Below are 10,916 nucleotides of genomic sequence, written 5' to 3'. Positions count from 1 at the left end.
ATCAAATCAAAAGGATCATGACTAAACTAGCCTTCAAATAGCACCCAGAATGGGACATATACCCCATAGGGGCTTAGTAAGTACTAATTATCACAATATCAAAGAGTGAGAGGCACCTCATCTAATTCAGCCCTAAGGCATCAGGCTTAAGCCATCCTGGATAGATGAGAGGGTGTCTGAGTTTGAAACTCTTCCTTGAAAAACCTATTTAAAATAATTTCTGCTTAAAACCTTTTCTTGTTTTAAAACCTATCCAATTTTCTGGGCAATTACTACAACTTAGCATGTATGCTACCCATACGTGCTAAGTTGCTTCAGTCATGTGCAGCTCTTTGCATCCCTATAGACCATAGCCCACTAGGCTCCTCTATCCATGATATTCTCTAGGCATGAATACTGAAGTGGGTTGCCATACCCTCCTCCAGGGAATCTTCCCATCCCAGGGATTGAAACTGCATCTCTTCCATCTCCTGCACTGACAGGTAGGTTCTTTATCACTAGCACCACCCCGGAAGCCCTACTATTGCTACATTTGTAGACAGTTCAATCATAAATGTTATTTTGCAGTTCTAATCATTTGCAGTTCTCTTTAGTGAATTCTTTTTCTCATGTAATAGATGTCAGAATCAGATATAGATCCAGAACTCAAAGTCCTGGCATTTATTCATTCATGCATTTATTCATTTATTTATTCAATATGTATTTTTGAGTATTATGTTTATTCAGTTCACTTTGGTCACTCAGTCATGTCCAACTCTTTGGGACCCCATGGACTGGCAGCATGCCAGGCCTCGCTGTCCATCACCAACTCCCGGAGCTTGCTCAAATTCATGTCCATTGAATCGCTGATGCTATCCAACCATCTCAACCTCTGTCACCCCCTTCTCCTCCCGCCTTCAATCTTTCCCAGCATCAGGGTCTTTTCCAATGAGTCAGTTCTTCGCATCAGATGGCCAAAGTATTGGAGCTTCAGCTTCAGCATCAGTCCTACCAATGAATATTCAGGACTGATTTCCTTTAGGATTGGCTGGTCTGATCTCCTTGCAGTCCAAGGGACTCTGAAGAGATTTCTCCAACACCACAGTTCAAAATCACACCACATTATATTTATTACCACATTAAAAAACCTCAAACTTTGAAAAAGAAAATAGCACATTTCTTATCTCACAGTTACAGTAGGTAAGATATTTGAGAATAGTTTAGCTGTTTGTTTGTTTCCACTGTTAAATAAGACACACTTTAATGAAAAAAAAAAAAAAACAACAAATGACTGACATTTTATAGATTGCATTTTCTTCAGAAAATCGAAAGCAAAGGATCGCTCATATTTCCATAAAAGCTCTTCACTGCAGATTGGAAACAGAACTATTGAGAAAACAGCTGAACTTGCACATGAAGCCTACTTCCCCCTTAACTGCAGAATTCAAGGTTTCTCAGAAGTCAATACAGAGTCAAAAGCAGTTGGTAAAACTTTGCAGATTACTTGTGCTTGTTCCAGGCTGTTGCACTGGTAAACCCATAGGCTGCATTCTTGGTTGCCCGCATCTGTGGCCTTCAGAGCCAGAAAGCTGTTTCCTGCCTCAAGACCGTCATGGAAACACACCATCCGGATGATTAAATACAGAGCGAGCCTATGAAGAACACCATACTGATCTGATGTGGATACTTTTATACTGTACTTGGAAACTCTCATAATAAATTCTTCCTCCAGAGGAACAAAGGACAACTTTTCATCTTGCTGGGCAATAGCTATATAATTTATCAAGTCCAGTGGCCCTTCTAACTTTTCCCCTCCTAAAGTTTCAGTTTCCCAGTGGCACCAACACTATTTGCAGTTCTGCACAGGTGCCCGAATTGTTGCTTTGTCCTATGTTCCTGGTGGAATCAGTTTCGAGGCTTGCCACGGTGCTATCCGTGACAGCCCCCAGAGGCTGGAGTCTACCAACTTGCTCTTGGTACTGATTTCACTGCTCTGGGAACTGCTACTGCTGTGGTGCTTTTTGCCTTTACGAAACAACTTCCACCATCGCTTGATCCACAGGTGCTCCCTGCAGAATTGAACACTACACTACCGTCTTCAAAGGTTCCACAGACAGTGTCTGCACAGGTAGCGTCCTTTCACTCCGACATAGTCGATTCTTGACAGAAAAGCAAAGTACCTGGGAAATCCCATGGACAGAGGAGCCTGGAAGGCTAACAGTTCATGGGGTCGCAACAGAGTCAGACGCGACCGGGTCACTCCCCGCCATCTGCGCTCATGGTTCAGACACCCACTGCCCGGGCAGCCAGAGCCTTGGCAGCCACTTTGGTTCTAGCTGGATGGTTCTTTCTTAGGGTCTCTCAAGAGATGTCAATCAAGATATTAGCTAGTACTGAAGTCAATTCAAGACTTAACTAAGTTCTGCTTCAGAGCTCGCTCACTTGTCCGTTGGTTGGCAAGTCTCAAAATGTCCCCCCTCTAAGTTTATTCTTGTATCTCTGTTGGGCTGCCTCAGAATATACAGCTGATTTCTTCCAGAAGCTTGTGATTTGAGAGAAAGTGAGACAGCATCCAAAGCAAAAGCCACAGTCTCTTTTATAACCTAGTATTATAAGTGGTGGAATTCCCAGATGGCTCAGTGGTAAAGAAACTGTCTGCCAATGCAAGAAACTTGGATTTTATCCCTGGGTTGGGACGATCCCCTGGAGGAGGAAATGGCAGTCCACTCCAGTATTCTTGCCTGGGAAAGCCCATGGACGAAGGAACCTGGCAGGGTACAGTCCATAGTGTGGCAAAAACTCGGACATGACTGAACCGCTAAGCACACTCACATTAGAAATGGCAGCCTATCACTTCTTTCATGGTCTGTTTTTTGTTTTTTTTTAAAGAATCATGAAGTCAAGCTAACACTTAAGAAGGGGAAAGTCATTAGGAGACAACAATATCACAAATATTGTTCTGTGATTTTTCTAATTGAGTGATTTCTCTAACCCAGGGGTCCCCGACCCCCAAGCACAGACAGATATGGTCGACCTGTTAGGGATGGGGCCAAACAGCAGGAGGTGAGCTGGAAGCCAGAGGGCAAACTGCTGCTGCTTCCCTTCACTCCCCTAACTCCCCGTTACTACTAACCAAACCGTCTCACCTTGACGTGGAAAATTGTCTTCCACGAAACAGTCCCTGATGTCAGAAAGCTGGAGATGATCTAACCCAAGCAACCAGGTGAAATAAAAGGACATGGGACTTTGAGTCAGACAGATCCAAGCTGAAATTTCATGTTATCCTTGCTTCCTTGAAGCAAGAGCCATAGCTTTCTAATTTTTAAAATGACAAAAATTGTAGTTACCTTCTGTGTCATTTTGTATATTAAACCCTATACCTTAGGAGCGCTATACACGTGTGTTTGTTTTGAAGTAAATTGCTTAGTATAGTAGGTTGTCAATAAATGTGAAAGTGCAAAGAGAAAATTTTAGAGTATCCCAGATGAATAAAAACCTGTCTTGGTAAATTTTCTAACAAAGATGGGCAAGTACAGAGTACATGAGGAATGAGCAATCATTAGAAGGCAGATTGGGAAGAATTGTTAGTGAAATATCACATCAAAAAGCATACTGAAAGATAAAATTTGGAAAACTGAAAAGTATACCTTTTGCATTGATCTTCATCAGTTGCACATTTCCCAGGAGGAGGCCCAAGTAAAATATTGATAGGTACTTAGAGCTTTAGTAATTTTCAAGGCTTTAAGGAAAAGTAATAAATAATATATAAAGGTTTCCTTTTACCTTGTCAAATACAGTCACAGAATCAGACATGGATTCATGCTGAAGACTGAGACTTTGTATTCAACTAGGCCTCCTCAATTTTGTAGAACTCACTCAGGATTGTAAATTTGGTACTAGATGACTAGATAGTGGGAATTCCAGAAGAGTAGGAAAAAAAAAACTAAAAAAAATTTAGATATCCAGTGAACATATAATTGGTTAATTAGTGTGCATTAGAATTTGAAGTATGCTTATGTAGACATTAAAAAAATATTTAATCATTTTATTATTTGCATCCAGTTTTAGGAAAATTAAGTAAAAAGAAAGTTAATTTGTTTTAATTTATTTCCTTTTACCTTTTTATAGCTTTTTAAAATATCCTTTCTGTGTTAAAACTCATAAACAATTAAATAGAATGGACTATGTTGAAAATTTATTGAAAAAGTAAGAAATTAATTATTCCACTAATTATTATGATTACTCTTATTGATAATTATCCCTCTATTAAAAAAAAGAAAAACAGAAACTGTTTCTAAAAAAAATGTAATCTAGCCTTAACAATATTGTAGAAAGGAAACTGAATGTTTTTAGTTATCTTTCTATTCAACTGTGTGCTAGGCAATTATATTTATTTTTTCAAAGAGAAATGAACTGGAATCTAGTCATAACTGACTCTATATCCACTTATTTATTTAAAAAGAAAAAAGACATTTGTTTTGAATAACTACACCAGTGGTTTTAGATAAATTCATAGGACAAAAATCTCTGAAACTCTGGGTTGTTGTCAAACCAAAGGATTTTTCAGAGTGTTTAGGTTGTAAATAAAATAAACACAGCAACAGGGCAGTAGATAGACTTATACTTTGTCATAGACAATTTGTGCACAAATCAGTTCAAAACTAGATCTGATCTTAGCATTGTGATTAAAACATGCATTTAGTTTATTTAAACCTTCTGAGCTCTAAGTGTTGATATTGGGAATAACTAATAGTACATAATCCAAAGAATTGCTGCAAATATCAAACATAATACTATATAGATTATTCTATTATTTAATTGATTTTTCATTGAAGTATAGTTAATTTGCAGTATTGTATTAGTTTCTGGTATACAGCAATGTGACTCAGTTATACAGAAACATGCATTCTTTTTTGTATCCTGTCCATTATGGTTTATCTCAAGATATTGAATGTAGTTCCCTGTGCTATCTAGTAGGACCTTGTTGCTTATCCTGCAAGACTTATTGCAAATCACTGGTCTGCCATTTGGTTGATGATAAAACATGAGCTTTTATGTTTATTGTTATTATTAGCAGTATGACAATTGAAACTAGAAACAATTAGTAAACAGTTAGTGCCGGGAGCCGTTATGGGGGTCCCGCCCGTGACGAGGTCATGAAGAAAATACCGGGCAGGCAAGGCCGTCCGGGACCCCATCCATGACGAGGTCATGGGGAAAAAACCTGACAGGCAAGGCCGTCTAGGATAAGGGACCCTCCAGGTTGGCCTCGGCCTCTACCCGACCCTGTATCCTCCCCCCTTTTCTGCTGTTGTTCTTGTTTGCCCTGCTGAGGATTCTCATGTTGCCTGCCGAGAGCTCTCCTGCTCCTCTTTCACTGAATAAAGACCAACTTAAAACCCTAATTAATAAATCTTCTGGACGCTGGTACCCTATGAAGGGGCCAGAGATGAAGGAAATGCTTCCATTCAAACATTTTGCTGGCATTCTGGCTTGTTTGATAAATGTGTGATCTCATTGCACAAAATGCTCTTGATTGTTCTAAACATCCTAAACACAGTACGCTAACAAAAGAAACTATTAAGCATAGGCCCCTCCGTGGGGTGAGAAAAGCTCCACAAATATGATAGCCACAAATGTGCCTAATAGAAAACACTTTAGATAGAGATTAGCTAGCGACTTCTTGCAGGTGGTTAACTTTTAGACTAAGAGCCTGTTTTGTGCTATATCTGCTGTTTCTGCAGTCTTTTGCATTTCTGTTCTGTAAAAATGTAATCCTATCTAGTTCCCATAGAGAAGACGCTTTTTAGAAAGAAAATAGATTAATTGTAAGAAAAACAGGGCCGGCTACTGAAGTTGCTTAAGTCACACCAGGTGCAAGCCATAAAATGTTAGCAGGCCTGAAGGCCAAATGATAAGACAGACTCTTGTGAACGAAAGTATGTGGGTGACATCCTGTTTCTGTTGAAGGTCAAGTTGCTGTAATGTTTTGAGATGACCTGTGTGTAAGCAATATGCACTTCCCCCAAAGATGTTGGTAAGGGTATAAAGGGGCCGTGCAGAAATAAACTTCAGACTCAGCCCCCAGGCTTTGTCTCACTGTCTCTCTCATTCGCCGACGCCGTTCATCCTGAGGGTTCCCCGGGATCCTGCTGGGGCTGGACCCCGGCAAGTTAGCTTTACATATCTTTACTTCTGCATTCTCAGATTCAGCCAACTACAGATCGTGTACAACGCTTATGATCCACAGTTGGTTAAATCTGCAGATACATAATCCACAGATACGAATGATTAGCTATGGGACTTAAACATCCCCAGATTTGGGTATCCACAAGTCCGAGAGCCACTTTACCAATACTGAGAGACAACAGTCATTTTACAAGTAATGATAAACATTGTTAAGAAAATTTTATGGAGATTGATCCTGTATCAAACAATAAAGATCTTGTTATCAATTTATTAAATAAAAGACAGAAAATGAATGGTATTAAATGCACAATCTGTATAAAAAATGAATATTGTTAAATTGGAACTTTTTAGAATTAAAATCTTTTGCTCCATAAAAGATCTTATTGAAAGGATTTTTTAAAAAAGCTAGAGACTGGGCAAAATATTTCCCTATCCTATATCTGCTGAAAGACTCATATTTAAAAATATTTAAAGAGCATTCAAAACTCAACAGAAAAACAAAGGTAAACAATCTAATTACAAAATTATCAAAGGACATGAAAAAATGTTTTGCCAAAGAAGCATAGATGGGAAATAAGCACATAAAAGATATTGAATAACATTACCCATCAGGGAAAGGCTAAGTTAAAAACATGAAGAGCTATTACTATACATCTATCAGAATGGCTAAAAATAAAAATAAAATAGCTCTAATATCAAATACTTGCAAGGTTTCAGGAAAATTGGATTTCTTACATGTTGTTTGTGAGGATGTAAAAATGATACAGTCACACTAGAAGATATTTTCACTCTGGAAAATAGGTTTCATAGATACACACATGCATACACATATAAAGCATGCTCTTGCCTTACAACCCACCAGATGCACTCGGGTATTTATCCAGAAAGCAAAAACTTATACCCACAGAAAAAATTTGTAGATAGTTGTTTATACCAGCCTTATTTGTAGTAGCCAGAAACTGGAAACAGCCAAAATGTCCCTCAGTGGGTGGATAGTTTAACAAATGGTGGTATTTTTATTGCCATGGACTACTACTCAGGAATAAAAACAAGTGAATTATTGGCATATGCAACAACTTGTAGGTATCTCAAGGCTATTATGTTGAACAAAAAAGCCAATCTCAAAAGGCTGCAAACTACTATATAATTCCATTGACATGAATTTTCAAAATCATAACAATACAGAGATAGAAAACATATGTGTGGTTTCCAGGGGCTGAGGATATTAAGGGTGGGATATGACAGATAAAGAGGTACCATGAGGTGATCCTTATGCTGATGCAGTGGCTATGTATTTTTATTGCTGTGGTGATTACATGAATCTGCACATATGATAAAATGGCATAGAACTATATGTGCCAATTGTACCAATGTCAATTTCTTAGTTTTGATAACTGTACTATATTTACATAAGGTGTAACTATTGGAGGAGCCAGGATAAAGTTTACACTGAACCTCACTATACTATCTTTGCAACTTCCTGTGAACCTATAATTATTTCAAGATTATTTGTTAAGTGGGTTAAAAAGATAGGCATCTCAATTCATCAGTTCCTCAAAAATGTCATGAAAGAACTTTGTCAAAATCATTCTGAAGAAGTCCTTCTAAAGAACAGGCTAATGATGAAAGTAGTTCTTCAAACTTTTAGTTTATCACACATGAAAAATTAGAAATTATAAAAGTGTAATACAAATTTCACTAGTGGTTGGTGTTACTGTAGGATGTTAAACTATTTATTATTTGGTTATTCCACAATTCAATTTTAGAGGGTACTCAAACTGCACTGAGTCCTATAATATTAATCTTTCAGGCAGACTGATAGGCATCTTTCTCAAAATACTTTTATTACTACAATTTTATGTGTAACTAGAAAATTCAAGATGCTATATAATATTTTTCCTACATCAGTGAGCAACTATATCACACTTGTGAACTTTAATCTAGGTTTGATCTGCTCCAAAGTCTCTTGTTATTTCCAATGTAGTATAACTATAAACTATTTTCTCTTTTACCCTCCATAGGTATGTTGTTCATGTGTATGTGTGTGCTTCCTCGCTCAGTCCTGTCCAACTATGTGATGCTATGGACTGTAGCCCACCAGGCTCCTCTGTCCATGGGGATTCTCCAGGCAAGAATACTGGAGTGGGTTGCCATTTCCTCCTCTAGAGGGTCTTCCCAACCCAGGGACTGAACCCAGGTCTCTCACACTGCAGGCATATGCTTTACTGTCTGAGCCACCTGCTATTTCTAAAAAAAAAAAAACAAACCAACTTGACCATCAATTTCTAACTCAGATTTTCCAACAAATTGTCCCTTTAGCCCATCTCATTGCTTTTGTGTAAAAAGTGGTTTGTCTGACACTCCACAGCTATTCTAGAAACTTAAAGCTATGTAAGGAAGGGCTACAGGACTGATTTCTCTATTAGAGGCTGCTGGTCTTCATAATGGAATGATTAGATCTGATTTACAGTGGAATCAAGGCTTCCCTTGTGGCTCAGCTGGTAAAGAATCTGCCTGCAATATGGGAGACCTGGATTTGATCCCTGGAGAAGGGAAAGGCTACCTACTCTAGTATTATAGCCCATGGGGTCGCAAGGAGTTGGACATGACTTATACATACACAGCGGAATCAAACCTTGCTCTAGCTAACACCCTACAGAGAAGCTGATATTCCGCTGCAGCCCCAAAGCAGCTGTTATTTCTCACTCAGGTGAACTTCTAAACAAATAACTAACTTTGCTCAATGGGGCCAAGGTCTCCTTGGAAGGATCCTAACAATTTCTTAATATTTCTTTTGCTGTCCTCAGTAAAGTTTTCAGAGTGTGAACTGTGTGGCTATTTAAAAACTCCAGGCTGACATTTCCACTTGCACTTGAAAAAAAATTTCTAGTATCCACTGAGAAATTTAGACCAATAAATTCCATGTATTAGATGTTTGCAATTAGTTTTTTGGTGACTGCCAAGTAGAAGTCAAATCTGGGGTAACTGACCACTGACTTAATCTAATTTCCATGCTTTTCAGTATTTTTGTTCTCTGCCTAGGCCCATCCAAATTCCTCTTTCTGTCATTTTCCCCACTATTCTCTACAGAATCTCTATTCCATGGGCAACAACCCCCACACATCCTCAGCAGTATTCTCCACTAATCTCTTATCTCTTGTCTTTCACTAGAACCTAAGTTTCCTCTAATATTAATCTGTTCCTGCATTCATCATAAGTGTCATAAGTGTTCACTCTACCATTCTCTACTTAGCTCAAATGAGGATTGACTTTTCCATAGCTTTCCACTTCTTTCATCCTATGTAAATGTCTTCCATCTTTAAATGTTCATGGTACCTGTCCATCCTATCCAGTATCACTATTCTCCCTCTTTATCTGCCAAGCTTCTAATTTATCCCCTTTAAATCTTGATGATTAGAATCTTCTCTGGCATCTTCTCATATGACTTCACCATATATGTGAATGGCCCATGTATAAACCTTACACAATCTTTTGTTTTTTTCCTATTTTCACACTGTAGCTCTTTATCTCTACACTTCTTAAATGACTAATTTCCATCACTCTCCCCTCAGTATCATCATCATGACCACATGTTCTGTCTTTCAAATTTACTCTCACTGTTTCCAGCCAAATTTTTTCTCCTGCCTTATCAGCATATCCAGTTTTCTGTGAATAAATTTAATTCTTACAGTCTATTCTTTACTTTGTTCATCACTTAATACCATTACCAGTTTTGACCCTTGTCTTTTTCTTGCAACAATCCAATACATACACTAAGGGTAATCAATCCATAAATTTACATGCTCAGTTCATACACATGGGTCATTCATTCAGTATTTAAGTGAAAATTATCCAAATTAGCAGTTTGTTTTCTTTGAAAATATGGCCTCTAAGCTCAACAAGATGTTGTTACTAATTGGAGATCTTTGTACATATCACTGGTTAGCTTCTTCTTGCATTCCTAAAACAGCTCCCTCAGAGCTTTGCTGGCATTTTCTTGCTCCCTGATTTACAGTTTTCCTCATTAGTCAGTGACCAAATTGTTCTCATCTAATTCCTTCTAATTTCAGTTGAAACTTGATTCTTCCCTACTACATTAAAGATAAATACAATTGGCAACTCACTCCAGTACTGAATCCCATGGACAGAGGAGCCTGGTGGGCTACAGTCTTGCAGAGAGTCAGACATGACTGAGTGACTAACATTTTCACTCTCACTTTTCACATATATTCTAGTTTGTATTTGTTCTCATCACCTCTGACACTAATCCATCACTTTGATTTCTCCTCTTTTCACACCTTCAACTTCTATTTCTTTCCTTTCAGAATATTTGTGAAATAATTCTCCCTATCATATTATGTTCCATGTTTATTTTACATATTCTTTTAAATACTTCTTTATTGTGCTTCTTTCCAATCCTAACTTCAAAATAAAAGACTACTTTAACTTTCTTCAGATTATTCATCTCCATTTTCAACTTAATACATTATATTTTACGTTGTTGTTTCTTCATCACTAGTTGAAACTGCTATTTCAAAAGCCATGGTCTAAGCGCTAGTGAAGTTAACTTCTTGATGGACCCTTCTTTTGTTTTTGTTGACACTTTCTTATCAAGCCTTTCTTTCTCCAACTTCTTTCCAGGTTCCCCATCTTCTGCTCATCTCTTAAACGTTTGTATTCAATAAGGGCCTCCTCTTCTGCCCTTTTGCATTATATTCTTCTTATGATCTCATTCTATTTCTGTGGTT

General features: G+C 37.9%; 1 pseudogene; it reads right to left on the bottom strand.

Moving 5' to 3' along the window:
• Positions 1-1,423: 1,423 nt before the first annotated feature.
• LOC122676750 lies at positions 1,424-10,712 on the bottom strand (annotated as a pseudogene).
• Between the last annotated feature and the right edge of the window lie 204 nt (positions 10,713-10,916).

The sequence above is a fragment of the Cervus elaphus genome, chromosome 20 (assembly GCF_910594005.1).
Source record: "Cervus elaphus chromosome 20, mCerEla1.1, whole genome shotgun sequence".
In the NCBI taxonomy this organism is placed as follows: domain Eukaryota; kingdom Metazoa; phylum Chordata; class Mammalia; order Artiodactyla; family Cervidae; genus Cervus; species Cervus elaphus.
Note: the sequence above shows the minus strand (reverse complement) of the source record. Positions and strands in the feature narration are given on the sequence as shown.